The 20,675-nt window shown below is 43.4% G+C and overlaps 1 long non-coding RNA gene and 1 pseudogene across 2 annotated transcripts in view; one reads left to right on the top strand and one right to left on the bottom strand.

The window, feature by feature from the left end:
* Window positions 1-8,026: 8,026 nt before the first annotated feature.
* LOC308610099 lies at window positions 8,027-13,455 on the bottom strand. The gene is made up of 3 exons (XR_014014427.1): window positions 13,432-13,455; window positions 12,061-12,116; window positions 8,027-8,081 (listed from the first exon to the last, which is right to left on the bottom strand). It is a non-coding gene; the product is annotated as an uncharacterized lncRNA (long non-coding RNA).
* A 10-nt stretch (window positions 13,456-13,465) lies between these two features.
* The window catches only part of LOC308610106 (E3 ubiquitin ligase RNF157-like), a 71,615-nt pseudogene continuing 64,405 nt past the window's right edge, over window positions 13,466-20,675 (top strand). Inside the window, exons 1-5 of the transcript in view lie at window positions 13,466-13,493; window positions 13,536-13,606; window positions 13,892-13,999; window positions 14,441-14,702; window positions 14,809-14,919. The product of the transcript in view is annotated as an E3 ubiquitin ligase RNF157-like (transcript). The remainder of the gene's footprint in view (window positions 13,494-13,535; window positions 13,607-13,891; window positions 14,000-14,440; window positions 14,703-14,808; window positions 14,920-20,675) is intronic.

Here is a 20,675-nt window from a genome sequence, read left to right as displayed (position 1 = left end):
CCACCACAATGAGATGTCTGCGCACCACAATAAAGAGTAGCCCCCAGTGCTTCCCTGGTGGCGCACTGGTTGAGAGTCCGCCTGGCGATGCAGGGGACGCCGGTTCGTGCCCCGGTCCGGGGGGGTCCCACATGCCACGGAGCGGCTGGGCCCGTGTGCCATGGCCGCTGAGCCTGCGTGTCCGGAGCCTGTGCTCCGCAACGGGAAGGCCACAACAGTGAGAGGCCCGCGTACAGCAAAAAAAAAAAAAAAAAAAAAAAAAAGAGTAGCCCCCACTTGCCACAACTCGTGAAAGCCCACGCGCAGCATCAAAGACCGAACACAGCCAAACATAAACAATAATAAAAATAAATAAATAAAGGCATCATCACATAAAAACAAATGAGGAAATAATTTTTTTAAAAAAAATAATCACTGTTGCAGCAGTGTTTAAGAATCTGCCTGCCAGTTCAGGGGAAACGGGTTTGAGCCCTGGTCCGGGAAGATCCCATATGCTGCAGAGCAACTAAGCCTGTGCGCCACAACAGCTGAAGCCCGCATGCCTAGAGCCCGTGCTCCACAACAAGGGAAGCCACCACAGTGAGAAGCACATGTACCGCAATGAAGAGTAGCTCCTGCTCGCCGCAACTAGAAAAAGCCCGCATACAGCAACGAAGACCCAATGCATCCAAAAATAAATAAATTAAATTAATTAATTTAAAAACAAAGAAACTAAAGAGTCAAAAACAAACTAATGAAATAAAATACATTTTGGGAAGAAAGAGGAAAAATTATACATGTACTTGATATCTGATAGTATAACTATTAGTATTACTAAATTATTTTCTTTGGTGTGATAATGGTATTATGTTTATGAAGAACTATGTGCACATTCTTAGGAGACACAAGATGAAGTATGAACGAAATGCCATCTAAGATGTCTGGCACTTACTTTTAGCTGGCTCAGGAAAAAACTTTCTATCTATTTGACAGAGAAAGAGAGACAAGGCAAATTATGACATAACGCTAACAATTGGGTATTGATTATACTATTCTTACAACTTTGCTGTAGGCGTATAGGTTTTCATAATATAAATTAAACTAACAGTTTTCTTTAACTTAAAAAAGATTCAAAACCCAAACTAATCCAGAAGTTATAATCTTCTCGTAAATATAAAATATATTTTATTTTATGCTGCTTAACTCATCTCCTCCAAATTAAAAAAAATTGAAAAGGGATGACTTATTTTACAGAGTAAGGAATTATAGCTAACATCCAGGAGTAATATTTAGGTTTCCTTCAAATTGATATTCAATACAGTCTTTTTAATCATCTGAGCAGTTTATACTGATCTTGGGCTCATTAATTGCTAACTTACCTACTTTTTTTAAAAATAAGAATGTTTATTTGAATACAATTACCTTATCCCTTAAAGAAGCTGGAAAGAATATTAAATAACCCAGAAGACACAGTTGGAAACTGTAAAGAAGTATAAGAAAGAGAGTCACTGGCAGAAGAGAAGAGCAGATCTCTTGCAAAGCTGCATTCCATGTACCCTGCCTGGGTCAGACATAGTTCATCTTGAGCCGAAGATCCAGTAGAGACCCGTCTGCCCAAAATGCCTTTCTCCAAATGAGAAAGAAGTGAAAATGCTAAGACATATGAGAACATTCGCTGCTGTCTACAGCTAATTGAATCAGAAATCTTTAATACCATTTCAGGTCCTGAAATTCTATTATTCTACATAAAACACCTTTAAAAACAAGTATATATTATCATTTCACACCCATTAGGATGGCTACTATCAAAAAAATAAAAAATAACTGTTTGCGAGGGTGTGGAGAAATTGGAACCCTTTTACATTTCTGGTGGACATAAAATGGTGCTACTGCTATGGAATACAATATGGGGATTCCTCAAAAAATTAAACACGGAATTACCATATGATCTAACAATTCCACTTCTGGGTATTTCCTGAAAGAACTGAAAGTAGGGACCTGAACAGATATGTATACACCCAAGTTCACAGCAACATTATTCACAACAGCCAAAAGGTGGAAGCAACCTGAGTGTCTATCAAAAACTGGATGGATTTTAAAAAATGTGGTATTTATGTACAATGGCATAGCATTTAGCCTTAAAAAGGAAGAAAATGCTGCCACATGCTACAATATGGATGAACCTTGAAGACATGCTAAGTGAAATTAGCCAGTCACAAAAAGACAAATATTGTATCAGTGCACTTATATGAGGTACCTATGGTATGAATGGACCCTATTCAAATTCTTAGAAACAGAAAGTAGAATGATGTTTGCCAGGTGCTTGAGGGAGAGGGGGATGGAGGGTTAGTGTTTAATGAGTACAGACTTCAATTTGGGAAGATGATGAAGTTCTGGAGATGGATGGTGGTGATGGTTGTACAACAATGTGAATGCACTTAATGACACTGAACATTGTATGCTAAAATGATTAAAATGGTAAATTTTATGTTATGTATATTTTAACAATATTCAAAAAAAAACCCCACAGGTATGCAAGCCATAATACCCTCCTAACCCTCCTTAAAAGGAATGAGGCCCTTGTCCTAATCCTGATGCAAACTTAAGGAATGCTCACTGCCCATTTCCCCATCTTCCCTGCCCAGGAAGGAGAACCACGAGCTGGCAGGGCAGAGCCAGAGCCAGGGGCGGGAAATTGGTCCTGACGTTAGTCCCACTGAAGAAACTCAGAAGAGCCACAACAAACGGTAAGGCCCAAGAAGACGGACAGAGGCAGGCTAGGGAAGAGAAGGCAAAGGCAGAAGGAAGGAAATCCCTGAGAACATGGGCAGCTGATGACACTGGGAAGGGACACCACAGCTGTGAGGAAAAGGAGGATCAGACAACAGGGGAAATCAGAGAAGGGAAGTGCCCCAAGGTAAGGAAAGAGAGGAGTAGGAGAAAAAAGAAGAATTGTAAGCAAGAAGGAGATTCATCCAAGAAGAGACTCTTCCCAAGTACCAGCAGGAAAATGACTTCGTTCCACTGAGGTGGCCATTTGTATCTAAAGAAACCAAGAAAGTTGGTGAAGCCTATAAAATGTAGGAAGAAAAATTCTTTTCTGTGTAAGAATACTAATATATGCCCATCCACAGAGAACTGTGTACTGCCATTGTTTTCCTTTGTTTTTGTCTGTTTTTCTCCCACAAGAAGAGAACACTTACTTGTTTAGGAATAATTTCAATCAGGGCCTACCTTTTTTATTTGTACCAAACACTAGTACGCCATGAATGAGCTAAAGCGTTTTAATGGCACAGGGGTAAGAGTATAGGCTTGAAGCCAGCTCTGCCTGAAACTGAATCCTGGCATTGTGACCTGAGGCAATCTGCTTAAAAATCTGCTTTGATTTCCAAATTTGCAAAATGGGAATAATAACAGTGCTACACTTCAAGGCATTACTGCAAGAATTAAATAGGCTAAAATATGAAAGCCCTCAGAACAGTGTCTAGCCCACACTAATCACTATTAAGGTATTAACTTCCTATTATACTCCAGACCTAGAACATGAGTTCCAGGAGAGCTGAGATTTTGTCTGTTTTGTTCCCTGTTATTCTTTGTTGAGTAATAACAATGTATTGAATGCCAGCAACACAGAAGCCCAAAGGAATAGCACTACCTTTCTGTTATTACCAACAACTAAAATCTGCATAACACTCTTCAGGCTCACAGTTCACAGAGCGTTTTCTACACATCTCAGGTGATTCTGTGACGCTGCCATTATTACTTCCATCTCACAGACAAACGAAGGCTCAGAAGACGTAAGTGATTTGCCCAGGAATCCTGGCAATTAATGCTACTTCTGTTCACTCTAGACCCCCACCCAGAAAGCTCAGAACATACCCTACTGAACTCTTCAATTCTCCTTAACTACAGATACACAGAGTTCAAGTTCACCAAAACAGTTTATCTGATTTGCTTCAGTAGAATTGATGGAGAGGGAGGAAACAGATGAAACAACATTACTAACTATTAAAGTTGAACAACGGGTACAGTGGGATTGATTATACCCTTTCCACTTCTATACATCTGAAATTTTCCATAATAAAAATGTAATTGAAAAATAAGCTCTTCACTCCCAACATAAGCTCTGCCACTTCCAACTTCCTTTCTTTTTTTTTTTTTTCTATCAAAATAAAATGTTTTATTTTGACTTAAGTTCAGACAGAAAAATTACAAGAACAGTACAAAGAGCTCCTGAATATCTTTCACTCAGATTCACCAGTTGTTAGCACATTACTAAATTTGCTCCCTCCCCCCCATGTGTGTGTGTGTCTATAGTATGTAATTTTTTTCTGAACCATTTAAGAATAAGTTACATTATGACATTTTTACCTCTAAATACCTCGGTGTAGTGGTTTTCCTAAAATCAAAGAAATTGACATTATTATGATACTATTATCTAATCTACAGACATTCAGATTTCACCATTTGTCCTAAAAATGTCCTTTAAATCAGAGGAAAATCCAAGATGAATTTGCGCATTCAATCGTCATGGCTCTTTATCATCCTTTAGTCTGGCACAGACTGTTCCACAGTCTGGGAACAGATGTATATGTATGACTGATTCACTTTGTTATAAAGCAGAAACTAATTTAAAAAATTAAAAAAAAAATGTCAATGTCATTTACTGCAAATAAGGACTGAGAAACTGTGCCAACTTCCTATTGAGCACACCTAGGTGCGAGGAAAACACCACAGCAGAGAAGTTTCTCAGTCTGAGGCACTGAAGAAAGTGCTGCACTGGGAATCAGGAAGATTCAGTCTTCACTCTGCTTTATCTGTGAGACCTCACTGGTCCCTCAAGCTCCTCTGGGCCCCGAACTTCCTCATCTGTTCCTTCCAGGGTTAAGATTCTGATTTCACCTTTCTACTAGTTCCTTAAACTCAACACACAAAACCAAAATCATCTTTTCTCTATTCTAAACCCCTAAGACCTGCTCTTCCTCCTGACTTCTGTATTCCTGCTGTCCCATTCTGCCAGCCATCCAACCACAAATACCTCAGCATCATCTCTGACTTAAGACACAGAACTGACTGTTCCTTACCCTCCTACCTAATCAGTCACCACATCTCTGTTCAACCTCCAAAGTATCTCTTGACTCCACCACCTCCTTTCATTCCCAAGCACACTAACTCAGGCACTCATCATCCCTCACCTGGAGTAGTGCCATGAACTCGACTGAAAACCCTGTCTCTAGTTTCTCCTCACTCACAATCCATCATATTCATTCTCCAAAACCCAGTCATGACCTCTCAACAGCCTCACTGTCCACTATGTTCCTTCATGTAACCCAGGGTCTGGGTAATTTGGATACTCAGTTTCCGGACATCCACCTCATTTCCAACAGCACCCCTCAGCCTTTGCTCAAGCTACCCTTCCCTCCAGAATGCCCTCTTCTTGCCCTGGCGCCTCAATTTCACAGTGGTGCAATTTAAATGCCACCTCCTCAGTTGAAGTGTTCCCTTACATCCCCAAGGGGGCAGTATCACTCCTTCCACTGAACCCCTAAGCACCTTGTCTGAACCCCTCTTACAGCGCCCTTCAAATTCCTATTAGTCCTTTCTTGTTTTGGTGCCCCTACTCTCTCTACTAGATGATTCGCTCCTTGTCAGAGGAAATGATGCTTTATTCATCTTTGTATCCTTCAGAACAGAGCTTCTCAAAGACTGTGCCGTGGCACTGTGGTATGCCATGAATGAGCTAAAGAGGTTCTAGTCAGTCATCCCCTCAGCCCTCCACAAAGAGACTTCAGCAGCCAAAGTCCCACAAGTCAAGCCTCAAGCAGCCTCAGGCAGCCTCCTCCTTCAGCCAAGTATACGCCACGATGACTTGAAGAGCACTAAGAGGACGCAACACGTGGTACACAATGGATGCGCACTAAACATGTGCTGAGCTGAACCTTGGAATAACTCACCCGTTCCCCTTCAACCACTATGTTCTCAAGAAAACTTACCATCCAGACTAGACTCTCTCTGAACATTCTCCCCGAACATGTTCTGATCATCATTTTAATAATCACCTGTTTATTAGCTGGTTATACTTGTCGTACCATCCAAAGCCCACATCGATAGTTTACTGATTAAAATAGCAAAGGATATGAACAAACAATTCACCATGAAGAGACTCAAAGAGAAAAATTCAACATTATAGAACAAAGAAGTACAAATGCCACTTTACACTATTAAATAAGCAAAAACTTTTAAGGAAACAATGTATTTATATCCAGTTATGGCGAAACAGGTACATCTGTATATCTGTTAGTAGTACAAACTGGTATAACATTCTTGAAAAACAGTATGGCGATATATATCAAAAGCCATAAAAACATTCATACCATTTAACACAATAATGCATTCAAAAATTTATCCTAGAGATATAATTAGCCAGAAAAAAATACAATAATATCTACAATAACGTAGATTAAATATTAACTGAAAACCAGCCAGCAACATAAATATCTAATATAAAAAGATTTAAGTAAATTATTGACGGCATGACTTGATGACATATTTTGCAGCCTCTCAAAGTGTAATCATGTCAATTAAAATTGTGACATCTATAACATGGAAATGTTTCATAATCTAATAAGTAGAAAAAATTCAAATTATATGCATTATAATTAAAAATGAGTACAATAATATATGTGTGTGTATGTGTATATATATATATGTATATATATATATGTGTGTATATATATATATGTGTGTGTGTATATATATATATATATATATATATATATATATATATATATATATATATATATTTAACAGAATGCCAAAAAGAAAATCAACTGTTTTTTGGGTAGTAACCCAAATATTTAACAATTTACTTAATAGCAATGCTTAAATTATTTTATAATTTAAGAAAGAAAGTTCTACCATACTGAGGAAACTTAGGGGTCCCAGGATGCAAACTCAATATAGTCTCAGGAAGAGGTCCACACCTCTCTTTTACTGCTCACTTTGGCCTTAACTGAGAACGCTCATGTACTTCTTATCACAATGACCTATGACAACCCAGATCCCAGTTTTCCAAGGACTAAGAAACCAGCTCAACTAGCCTTCTGATCATCCCCAAGAACCTGTGGGGGATGAATCGTGCAAACTTCCCTAACTCAAGAAACAAAGAACCCCTACAACCATGTTTTACTTTAGCAATCAATAAGTAGCCAAGCATAAGTTTAATTATAAACCCTAAAAGTATATAGCATTGTCTCATTATAGTCTCCGGGACTAGCATTAAAAATACATCAAAAAATAATTTTAGCACTGATGCCCCACAAGGACAATATTAAAACTCTCTTCTAATTGTTTTCTCTGTAGTACTACAATTTTCTTAGTTTAATACTGAATGGCCAAGATACTATAATGGACCAAGAAGATTAATTACTGTGAAATAATAAATACTCAAGACTAAAATGTCATTCTTAGGGCATTTCAGCAATATACAAATAATCTAAAGGACTAATACAACCATTAGGAAAAACGTTTAACCTTCTGTTTCCATTGATATGTTCCTGGTATCCAGATCCTCAAAAATATGGATATATAGTCATTCATGACAATACACACATAGTACATAACAGGAAAACAAACAATTTAATACTTAACCTGTTCATCAGAGCACTGGGTGATCAACACTCAAGAATGTTGACACAGAAACTGAAGGACCTCTGAAGATCCAATCATATGCAGATAGGTTGAATCCCTGTGCAGTTACTCATTCAAAACAGAAGTGGAAGATTAACCTACCCTCACTTCTCTTCAAACAAACTGACAAAGCATCAGGCAGTCTGTTTGGAGTAGCTTCACCATCATCCAGTCGGCTCCAGAAGTAACCAATTCAGCCAGGTCACCACTGCTGCACCAGGGCCCTACTTCCTCCACCTTGTCCCACCTCATCTTGCTGACCAGACACCCTCCTCTAGGTTAAGTCCCTTTTGTCTTTTCCTCAGGCATTACCAAGTCCTTGCTTTGTAAAGAAGGCTCTCCCAGACCTTACTCACCTGCAGTTCACTGCACTGGCTATCACCCAAAGAGCCCATCAGAGCTCTTTATAATTTCTGAAAGAGAGAGAAGGAACCTTTTAATACATACTAGAAAACACCACTGCTGATGTATCAGTTCTGAAGCATTTGTATCCAGTGGTCACAGCATATGGTCCTTTGGTCCACAGTACTGCAGTAAAATGTAGCATAACCAGCCAGGACCAAGAGTCCTGAGATAAGGGTCCAGAGATAAAAGATTGCTTTAATGTTGCTACTAATCAGCTGTGTGACCTTGGGAAAGTCACTTGACTTCTCCAGGCCTCAACTTCCTCATCTGGAAAATAAGACAGACTAGATAGAAGCTATAGTAAGTATACTGTGTATCTCATCATAAAATTCCACAGATGATAATTACCAACATTACTCCCAGCCCTAAGGTTACGTGAATTCAATTTCCAAATATTTATTTCCTTACAAGATCAACAAATCAAAACTTTACCAACCTGACAATGCAATTAACTGTTTGAGTGGTTCACTAACAATTCAATTACAGTTATCTTAAACTAATGGAAGTTTAAGATTATCAATATTAATTAACATCACAGGAAATAAGGGTGGAATACCTGCCTAACATCTAAACGGGTTCAGTGGCCATGCCTTCCATGACTTCTCCCTCTGCTTTCACTAGTGCCCGCGCACCTAGGCAACAGAGGTCTTCTAAACACCAAGTAACACCAACTGCTTTCTACGGTCAGATTAGGGGGACATGGCTAACGATGGAGGAAGGAGAGCAGAGGCTTTTTATCTTTTTTCCTATATACACTTAGCACTGCTTGGATTTGTTTTCCATAGCATGCATCAGTTTTACATAAAAATAAATAGTTTTTTAAACTATATTAGTTACACATATTGCCTACTGAAAGGAAGCTCGCCTCAAAGGAATATTTTCACCACTAGGAGAATATCGACAGAAGAAAGTAAAAAGGCAAATTCAGATGTTCTGAGAACACCTAAAATATGGCACAGAAATAACAAAAATCACAAACATTCACACGTCACAATGGTTTACTCAAAAAAATGTGCCTGCATTCTTTGAAGAACCTAATGATGAATCAGGGTTTCTGGGGGTCAAAACAAGTTGAACACACAAATTCTGGCTTTACCAGACAACCTCCTGCCCTTGGAGAAACTGACCCCGTACAATTTACACCGGTAAACAAGTTGGTATGACTCCCTAGTAGTATGCTGAGAAACGTTCAATTTGCTTTAGACAATTGGTAGCTTTTAAAATAAAGATAGATGCGTATATAAATATATATGCACACACACACATATAGACATATAAATTAAAAATCTCCATGTTATGTCTACTATTTCTTCTTGAACGAGGAATATGAACCTTATTGAATTCAGGAAGGCTCAGAAGCATAATCCCAGCCACCGGTGAAGTGACAGACCACTACGCTTTACGCGGCTCCGAGCCAGGGCCACCGACGTCACCCTGACTCCAGCCAGCAACCTGAATGGACTACAAGCTGCTGCGGCCACACCCTCCACACACATCATACTTCTCTCCTAGAAAACAACTCAAACTATTATTTAGAAATCAAATTATATTGGCACGTATACTTATCTAAGTTGATGGAAATAAACGGCCATAACACTTCGTTTATAATTTTTAAGTAGCTCCTCCCCATCTCTCGTTTATCGACAAGTTGATAAACTTGGCCCCAAATCTACTATGCATTTAAAACTGTTAAGCATTTAAAACAACAGGCAAAGGACCTTACTTCTTGTGCTGGGCCTGTATTTAGAATCTTAGGGCTTCCCTGGTGGCACAGTGGTTGAGAGTCTCCATGCCGATGCAGGGGACACAGATTCGTGCCTCGGTCCGGAAAGACCCCACATGCCGCGGAGCGGCTGGGCCCGTGAGCCATGGCCGCTGAGCTTGTGCGGTCGGAGCCTGTGCTCCGCAACGGGAGGGGCCACAACAGTGAGAGGCCCGTGTACCGCAAAAAAAAAAAAAAATAGAAACTTAAATTTAGTCTGACAGATAATTATAGACTAATTTGCATTTAATATCAATACCATGCCTACTTCTTAAACAGAGGACAAAATTGCATGTGTAACATCTCGTCTACTTATTTGTAGGTCCCGCTGCAATATTCTTAGCCTTTCACGAATATGCTCTATATTTTTAAACTACACAAGGTGCTTTGCAACCAGGAATGATTTCCCCTGTTATTTTGGCATCACTCCCTTCTCCAGTAAAATTCTGGACTGTGCATAAATGTATACAGACTTTAAAACAATGTAGATTGAATACTTATGGTATTAGAAATGAAACTTCTTGCTAACAACTGCAAAAATCAAGCACACCAGCTGATAGAGAGACACTTACTGACTCCCCAAAACTCCCGCCTTACCTAAAAATAGTGTCCCAGCTTCCCAGCCAAAAGGACAGACTAAAAAAGCTATGTGTTCAAAGACACAGACCCTCGCTTCACCACAAACTTCAGTACTATGGCATTTCCCATTTTAGAATGCTTCGTGTGACAACCTGTTCGGTGGCCAACCACCAACTTCACTTTGAAGTCAATACTAACACTTCACATGGTCTACACGTGTGAAAATTGTGGAAAATGTCTTGACACAGCTCAGGCCAAACAACACTAGCCACACAAGATGACCTATTTCTAAATATTCCCTTTTGGATTATAAACAAACATCTCCATAGGCCCTAAAGTAGATCATTGGTTCTTTCCACAAAGTAATATGTATTTAAAAAAAAAGATAAAAGGTACAGATTGGGAGGCCTAAGGCATGAATATGCCTCCATCTGTAAGCTGAAAATAAATAAATTTTACAATCCATATTTGCTCTGCTAAGAATAAAAATAAAAATATATGTAATACACACAAGCACTTCTGAGTTTCAAACACAAGCAAATGTGGTGTGTGCACTTACAAAAAGATCTTGGTTTATGTCCACCTTCCTCTCCCAAGTTTTTTTTTAAGGCAAAAATGTCAATTGTATGCCTCAATCTGGAATAAAATAAAGCACAGCTTACTCTTCTTAAACAGATGTGTGATAGAGATGAAAACTTTGTGAGTGAATTTCAAAATTCAAAGGCTACTCAGATGTGTTAAAGGAAAAATAAACAAAACCCTGCAGTAACCAATCTACCATAACAACTTACATTTTCTCAATAAACCATAGTAAAATATTTTACAGACACACACACTCACACACACTGTAGTATAGTACATCTACAATGACTAAAATAAAAAAAAATTAAAAGATATATTTTTAAAGTTGAGAAAATTGCTTGTGAAGAATGTAAAATTAGCAACACTGTCCTTCTCACCAGTACAGAATACTGACTGTTCGTTGACCCTGTATTCATAATGTTCTATAAATCCAAAGCCTTATGAGTTAGATTAAATAAAGCAACACTCTGAATTCACACACTACATGTGACCAGAAGATAATGACAAGCCAGTCTTATCCCTAATAACCTAACCAAAATGCAACACTATCATTTTTATTTCCAAATAATTATGAGAGAGCCAAGCACTGTTCCATTTTTCAGAAAATAAAAGCAGGATTTGCCTGAAATCATTCTTTCCAATGCAAAGGGTGTACTTTACATGAGTCCCACAAACTGTAGACACACAAAATCCGCATACACAATCACTAACACTCAATGCAGACTAAGTGATGGACACCAAAGCACAGATAAAATTAAGACATTCAATTAAAGTTACACAAGGGAATTTAAATAGGCAAACTATAATTACCCCTGGTGAAGATACTAATCAAGGATGGCTGCAAATAACATTTGGCTCTGGATAAGCTCCAGTAGCTGAAAAGTTTGGTGTACTTGACACAGTTGTCCTTTCCAAATCTAGCCCTGCCTCTACTCCCATTTGACTGAGTGAGTGATTTGGAAATAAAGATGGCCCCATCAAGTTACTTAGTTGCAGTCTCACCCTCATGACTTGATTAAAATAAAGAAGGAAAAAAGGTAAATCATTTTTAACTGCAGTCTCACCTTACACATCTCACCAGCACTGTAGTTCTTTAGTCATCAATGACTTCATCCAATTCCTGAGATAAACAGAAAAGCAAAATGTGTCTAGACAACACCAGTAAGAGACATGTAGCAAACATTCTATCAGCCTGAAGTGAAAGGGCATATAAATTTCAAATGGAAAAAGTTACCAAAATGGTACAGTATGCAGCTTTGTAAATGAGTCTGTTTGCTTTACTTTAAAACAAAAACATTTCCTCTCTGTGTGAGAAAAGAATAATTATAAAGTGTTCTTAAAATCCAAACATAAAAATGTCATATCTGACTGAGCTTACTTTCAAAAAATCAAATGAAAAAGAAGGAGAAAAAAGAAGAGATGATGGAGAAGAAATCCATTCATACGAGTTTAAGAGAGGGCAGAATTAAGAACAAACTAGCCAAGACGACGCCTTTCTCCCCCCTCCCCCCGCCCAACTCTAGGCATCCACTGTCTCTGGAGTTACACATCTATAAACAATTTGCCTGAAAAGCGTTAAGTGGTGAGGGTGAAGGAACAACAATTTTGAGTTTCAAACACAACCTGAGGGTCTCAATTCAAGAAGAATCCTAAGACCCTGATTCCCAACCCTGGCTGGACGATCCTCAGCAAAGGGGAAGGTGTAGGAGGCTCAAATAATTTGGGGGGAGAGCAATCAAAGTTCCTTAGATAAAGCTGCGGTCCCTTAGCTCAAGAAAAGAGAAGTCTTGAAGGAATCTCCAGGAAAGGATCCTCTGTTTTTGTTTTTGTTGATGTGCTTGTGGCCCAATGAGAATTTCCGTGGAGGGGGCGGAGAAAGGGGGTAAAGAAAGTGAAGCTCAGGCAACAGCCCTCGGCGGGGGAGGGAGGGGTGCACCCCTGACCTACTTTTCCCCGCGCTCACCCTCCGGCCCCGCCCCACCCCTCGTGGAAGTCCGAGCCCAGAGCGGGCAATCGAGCGGGGCGTGGGAGGCCTGCACGCTCCCCACACCCAGCCGCGACCCAGAGGAGGGGAGCGTGCAAGGCGGCTTGACTTCCCCTCCCGGCGTGCTGTGGGCTGGACAAACCTCCCGCACGCTCGCGGCTGGGGTCTGCGAGGCCCCCTCCACGGCCTGGGCCGAGGGCTCCGCGGCCCCCAGCGGAGGGGAAGGGGGCCAGGGAGGGAAAGAAGCTGTAAACAGCCCCAGCGTCTGGGCCTCGCCTCGAAGAGCCCCGCTTCCCAGGCCCCGCCGCGGGCCGTCTGGGCCTCAGGCCGGCCCCGGGGCCGACCCTCTTGGGACTTGGAGGACCGGAGGGGAGTCCGGTTCTCTCTCCGGAGCTCTCCAGCAGCTCGCGGAGCGATCCCAGCAGCAGAGAAGGGGGAATTCAGAACTTACCTCTCATTACTTTCTACGCCATCTTGGATCCACTATGGCAACGCCCCCACAAAGCATTATGGGTAAGAAAGAGCATTTAAAGTGACCGCCCCCCCCTCCCTCAGCCTCGGACTCCCGCCTCCTGCCGCCGGCGCCGCCCCTCGGGCCGCACCTCCCACCTGGAAATTTGCCCCGGGTGGCTTGGAGGCCAAGAGGCCCGCAGCCCTGTCCCCACCTCCCCCGTACTGTTTTCCTTTAAAACCGCCCCCCATGTTTAAAAACGTGGCTTTGGGTATTTCCCGTCGCTCCTGCCCCGGCCTCCCTTCCCCCCACCCTTCGCCTCCACGCCGGTTCCCTGTACCCCACCGCCCTCCTGTCCTGGCAGACACCCCGCGTCTGCATTTAATCAGCCCGAGGTTTCTCTGCTGCTGGCAGCAAAGAGCCGCTCATTGATTGATTTATCCGTCTGTTATTGCTCTAGATCTTCGTTGCCCGGAGGCGGGCTTCGTTGCCCGGAGAGGGGTCGCCCTCGGGGCCCTGGAGCCTGGCAGCCCTGCAGGCCAACCGGCGCTCTGACTGCAGCATCCGCGTATGGAAAGATGCTTGTGTCCTGCCAAACCGTTCCGGGGCCGACGGGCTCCGGAACCTGGGCGGACACCGTGTCCCCGAGCCTACAGGCATCGCAGCGCTTTAGGGAGGGGGAGGGGGAGTACTAAGCGAAAAGCAAATTTTACCCCTGTTGACTCTCCCTTCCGCTGTCTCCTCCCCTCGGCCGGTAATGCGATCTGCGACCCTCTAGATGGGGACCCCACCCCTCCTCTAGGAATGTGGTTCTGGGCTCTGCCGAATCCACCCTTTTACAGTGCAGGCTGCCTGCGAACTGGGACTTCCCGAGGCAGGTAACACGGGGGCGCAGATAGCGAGCTCTGGCCGGCGAGCAGAGGCACGCAAGGGCTCGAGGGAGGGTCTGGGACAGGGGCCGGGGCTGGAAGGAGGGTGCACATGCCACAGTCCACCTGCCGGGTCCCAGCCGGGCGGCGAGCGCCGGCGCCCAGGCGAGCGGAGGACTGCGGGCAGAACTCTGGCCCAAGGCTGGTTGGGGGCCGCTCAGGTCGCCTGGCTGCGATGGGGCGCGCTGGAAGTAGGGGCGCCTAGATGCCAGCTGGGGAACCCGGCGAGCGACCCCGCAGCCCACGCCCGCCGCCTGGGCCTCTGCTCCTGCCCGAGGGCTCGCTGCAGGGGAGCTGAGCGCTCTCGCGATACTCGCCGCCCGCTTTCGGTTGCGCAGGCGAGTAGAGCTTCGGCCCGCGCCCTCGCGCGGTGGTCCCCTTGCCTCAGGGCCCGTTGGTCAGTCTGCCGCACTCTCGCCTCCCATTGCCACTGGTCTCTGCTTTGCAGACTTTGGGGGCCTACTCTGGTTGCTTTTTGGTTTCCCCCAAGCAAATTTTGACCAAGAGGTGTCCAAGGGAAAATTCCTCCAGGACACCAAGACTTGCGAAATTGTATTCGGTATAAAATGCTATTGAAAGGCTCTGAAATTAGAAGACTGCACAGGCATTAAAGCCCTCCTTCGGTGCACGGGGAGGGCCTGGGGCCTTCGGGTCCACCCAAGGGTTTTACGATCCACCAGACCCTAGGAGAAGCCTCTCTCGAGGAACCTGGACGGTTGCTGACAGAAGCCCTGCCCCCGGGGAGCTAAAAACTCCACCAGGCAATTGTCCCGGCCAAGTGAGAAGAGTGGGGTGTAGACTCCTTAAGGGATTGGCCCGGGGTCAGCGGTGAGGGAGGGAGCGAAGTGGTGAATCACTGCAGGCCGGCTGAGAACGCTGCGTGCTGGGAGGGCCCTCGCCTGAGTCACTGCTTCTGTGAGCTCCCGAGTGAGTTGGGAAACTGGAGCCCGGAGCCAAGTTCTTGGACAATCCAGGCCCCGCCGCCACGCGGGGCCGTGGGCTGGGGGTGGGGAGGCAGAGCTGCTCGAGACCCTCTGCCGCTGCCCGCAGGAAAATGAGCCGCCCTGCCCGTCTGGAGAAGGCTCCAAACTCTCTCCTTTACGCGGTAGCCAGTTACTGTTTCCAGTCCCCCTTCTGCACCTAGTCAACCCCTCCTATGCACTGACTTATTGGTTGCTTTGTGTTTACCCGGCACCTTAATATGTGTGGCCTGAGTTTCCTGTAATTCAGCATTCAGTAAGCTGAGGGCAAGGACTGTACCTCGACCATGTTTCTTTAGGAGGTGCTTTTCTTGGCCTTGCATGGGCCTGGACCCAGAGAAGAGCTTGATATATGTATGACTGCCTGACCCCCCCCCCCCCGTTCGTTCAAGACAACGTGCATCCTGGCCCATCCTAGTGCAAGATGCCACCTGTGGCCTCAGCTAGAAAACCCTCCTAACTCCTTTCGCTGCCTCCACTCTGCCCCCTACTCTCTGCTCTCCATCTGACCAACCCAGGGAGGTCTGTGAAATGTTGTCACGTGAGTCCTCTGCTTAAACCCATGGGAGGTGTCCTCGTCACACTTAGAATAAAACCAAATTCCTAACCATAGCCTACAAGGTCCCATGTGAGGGGGCTCCTCACCATGATCAGCACACTGGCCTTCAACATTCCCTTGCAGCACTACAAGCCTCCCTCCAGCCAGATCCTTGACCCCCAGATCTGATGGCCATAATCTTTTTAGCGCTCAGGTCTCAGCTCGGATGTCCCCTCCTGGAAGAGAATTTTCATGATCCCCTTCACCAAATCAGGGCATTCTCTATTCTTTTATCCTGGATTAGGAATGTTCCTGTTTGTCTATTTGTTGATTTTTTATTTTCTACCCCAGCCCCCTTATGGAGTATAAGCTCCAGAAGGGCACAGGCCTTGTCTAGCTTGTTCACTCAGGGCCTGGCACATATATAGGCATTCAGTAAAGATTTGTTGAATGAATGACCAAACCTTTATGAGAGCGAGGGGTGGTGGTGAAAGAGTGCAGAAGCATGGAATGAGCAGCTGACGGCCCTGCCCATCATCAGACCACTGGGCTTGTACACAGCTAGAAGCAGGCAGGTTGGAGTGGAGTTGGGGGGAAACAGACCCCTTGGTCACCATTAATGGTGCTCCATTCTGATTCTGATCGGATGAACCTCAGCCCCAAATAATTCCCCACTCACGCCCGCTTCCTTCCCTCACTTTTTTTCTCCCCAACCCAGCAATGGCCACATCTTATTCTGTCCAGACCTAAGGCTCAGCCCTTGGGTCTCTCTTTTTCAACTACACTGCCTGCCCTTCTCTTTCGGTCTCAAGGCTTTGAGTAGCGCCTTTACCCTGAGAAAGGACTCTAAACCTGTAGCTCAAGCCCAGGGCTTTCTCCTGAGCTTCAGACCCTAGTCCAGCAGCTTTTTAGCGTCTCCACATGAAACTCGCATGGACGTAGCAAGCTCAACATGTCCAGAGGTGAGTTCTTGAGTTCCCCCCACAAACGTGCTCCACCATGGTCTTCCCTAGCTCCATGTCTTAATTGCTCAGGCCACAGTCACTCCTGTCTTTCTCTCAAACTCCGTCTTCAATCCATCTACAAATCCTGCTTTGCCTTCAAATTGTATCTAGCAATCTACATCTCTCATCACCTCCATTGTTGCCACTCTGGTCCCATGCACTTTTATCTCCTTCCCTTTGCCCCCAATCAGTGTATTCCCAATGTAGCCACCACACTGGTCTCAATAAAGTGCAGATCGAATCCTAGCTCTCCTCTGCTCACACCCATCTGATTTCTTCTCATCTCATTCAGAGGATAAATCTAGAGTCCCACACGATTTGCCTCTGATTTGTTTGAGCTCATCTCCTGCCTCTCTCCGCTGGCTCTGTTTCAGCCATAATGGGCTCCTTTTTGAGTGTTCCCTCTTCCAGTCACACCGTCTCCCCTATATTCACATGGCTCACACCTCTGCTTCCTTCAAGTTTTGCTCAGCCCCGTGAGTCCATCTCTCGCCAGTCTATTTAAATTTTCAATACTCCCCCCTCCCAGACACTCTATTTCTTTCCTGCATTTTTCCCATAGCATTTATCACCTCCTAAAGTAATAAAACATTTCTTATTCAGCTTCTGGTCTGTATCTTTCCATGTGAAGAATCAAAGTCTTTGGTCACCAAAGACTTGTGTTTGTTACTGGGAACTACATTTCCCAGCCATGCCCTTGCCTTTGGGGCCATGTGACTAGTTCTTGCCAATAGACGTGAAGCAGAAGTGTGACTCTGAATGAGCAGGGCAGATCTGCATGACCAAAAATACATGTAAGGACTCTCAGCTGAGCAGACAACAGACCTTTATTATGTTAACCTGCTGAGAAGTTGTGATCTATTTGTTACAGCATTTAGCACCTCAATCACTCTACCTTGGGTACAGTGGCCCACTAGAACAGAAGCTCAGTAAGGGCAAGGGCTTGTGTAGGTTTTGTTCATTTGTTTCTCCTCAGTGCCCAGAACAGAGCTTGGCATATAGTGGGTACCTAATAAATATTTGTTGAGTGAATGAATTAGTTTCCTTTTTCCACGACCAGTCATGAAAATAAGTGAATGGTTGGCAAGGAAAGGACAAAGTGAAAGGAATTTTTTGTTTGTTTGATTGTTAAACAAGTAGTAACTCTGGATTTCTACAGAAGCACTGGCTACATGTCTTGGTCAAACTAAATGGAGCTTCCTTTAATTCTGTTTTCCCCGCTTCATCTTTCTCTTTTCTTCTTCCCACTTTTCTGCCTTCTCCATCTCTATCCCTCTAGGTCCTCCTTCTCTCTCCCTTTCTTCTTCCACTCCTTTTTCTTCCATGGATTTTCTTCTCTTTTTATTCCCACTTAATCTAAAAAAAAATCACTGCCTGTTAATGTGAGCTACTGCGAGTACTCAGCCAGGATATCTACTCCAGGTTACTTAAAATAGAGACTTGGGAAATAACGTTGTTTAAAAAATAAATAAATATTAAATCCATGGACTCCTACTCTCCTTCTACCTTTAAGGCCCACTTCATTTCTTTTTGAAATACAGAAAAGAAGTGATGGTGGTCCAGATAATTCGGACTAACCCTCGCACTAAGGACTACTAAAACAAAATAGACAATGTATTCCTCAAAACATCTGCTTGGAAACATCTGGTGGGTTAATAAGAGTGAAAACTATCAGGGGTAGACAGAACAGGGAGGTGATTCTAAGGTTTGGGGTCCTTGTGCCCTAAGTTCCTTTGCTTTTGACAGCAACTTAAGTCCAGAGTAAGTATCACCTCGCACACATTAAGACAACTGTTATCAAAACAAAAACAAAAAACAGAAAATAACAAGTGTTGGCAAAGATGTAGTGAAATTAAAATACTTGTGCATTGCTGGTAGGAATGTAAAATGGTGCGACCACCATGGAAAACATTATGGCAGTTTCTCAAAAAATTAAACAATGACCATATGACCCAGCACTTCCACTTCTGGGTATATAACCAAAAGAATTGAAAGCAAGGACTCAAAACAGATATTAAACACTCATGTTCATAGCAGCATTATTCACAATCACAAAAAGGTGGGAGCAACCCAAGCGTCCATCAAGAGATGAACAGATTTTTTTAATGTGGCATATACACACCATGGAATATTACTCAGCCTTAAAAAGGGAGGAAATGCTACACATGCTACAACATGGATGAACCTTGACAATATTGTGCTATGTGGAATAAACCAGCAGCAAGAAACAAACAACTGTCTGATTGTATTTGTACGAGGGCATCTAGCGTAGACAAATTCTTAGAGAGTAGGAAGGGTGATTACCAAGCAGGGGGTGGGGAGGAAGGATGGGGAATTGTTACCTGGATACACATATAGCGTCTTCAGTGTGGTAAGATGAAAAGACTTCTGGAGATTAATTGCAGAACAATGTAAATGTACTTTACTGTACACTTTAAAATGACTAAAATGGTAAACTTCATGTTAACAGAGTTTTTACCACAATTTTTAAAACTTTTAATGGTTAAGACAGTAAATTGTGCATTGCACCACAATTTTTGAAAGAAGAACAAAAATTTAAAAAGACAAACCATGCAAAAACTACCAAAAGAAAGTAGGCATTATGGCAAAAAAGCATGACTGGAAGTAAAGAGGGATGCTTCATAATGATGGTATGCTTCATTCACCAAGAAGACATAACAGTTCTGAATTTGTGTGTGCCTAATACACATAGCCTCAAAATATAGAAAGCAAAACCATGGACAGAATTGCAAGAAGGTAGAGACAAATCTACAAATACAGTGGAAGATGCATATATCAGTAACTGTTAAAACAAGCAGATGGAGAGCTAGTAAGAAAGAGATCTGAACAACTGGATAAGCAGACCTTACCTAATAGATATATAGAGAATACTGCACCCACAACTGCAGATCACAAATTCTTCTCCAGTCTACATGGAATGTTTATGAAAATGCTGGGCCATATAACAAGTCTCAACAAATTCAAATGCTCTAAATCATACAGAGTACATTCTCAGACAGTGATGCAATTAAGATAGAAAACAAGAAAAAAAGTAAGAAAATATCTACATATTTCAAAATTCCTTTTTTTTTTTTTTTTTTTTTTTTGCGGTATGCCGGCCTCTCACTGTTGGGGTCTCTCCCGTGGTGGAGCACAGGCTCCGGACGCGCAGGCTCAGCGGCCATGACTCACGGGCCCAGCCACTCCGCAGCATGTGGGATCTTCCCGGACCGGGGCACAAAGCCGTGTCCCCTGCATCGGCAGGCGGACATTCAACCACTGCGCCATCAGGGAAGCCCAAGAGGTGGTTATTATGTAGTCATTAAGAACAATGAGTTTGGGAAGTCCCTGGCGGTCCAGTGGTTAGAACTCTGGCGCTTTCACTGCTGAGGCCCGGGTTCAGCCCCTGGTTGGTGAAATAAGATCCTGCAAGCTGCTCACAGCGGGCCAAAAAAAAAAAAAAACAATGAGGCAATGAGGTCAATCCATTAAGTACAGACATGGAAAGATGCCTACAGTACATTAGGGAAAAAAGCAACATGCAGATCAAGAAGAGTAATATCCCAGTTAGGTAAAATATCAAAATAAAGCAAATCAGAAACCCTGAATGTGTTTATATATGTATAGGAAAATCTGGAAGGCTGCAAACTGATTGTTAATAATGGAGTTACCTTTCATAGTGTTGGACTATCACTTTTTTTTTCTCGTGGTACGCGGTCCTCTCACTGTTGTGGCCTCTCCCGTTGCAGAGCACAGTCTCCAGATGTGCAGGCTCAGCGGCCATGACTCACGG

Source organism: Mesoplodon bidens (genome assembly GCF_964165515.1).
Source record: "Mesoplodon bidens genome assembly, contig: HAP1_SCAFFOLD_150, whole genome shotgun sequence".
Lineage (NCBI taxonomy): Eukaryota > Metazoa > Chordata > Mammalia > Artiodactyla > Ziphiidae > Mesoplodon > Mesoplodon bidens.
Note: the sequence above shows the minus strand (reverse complement) of the source record. Positions and strands in the feature narration are given on the sequence as shown.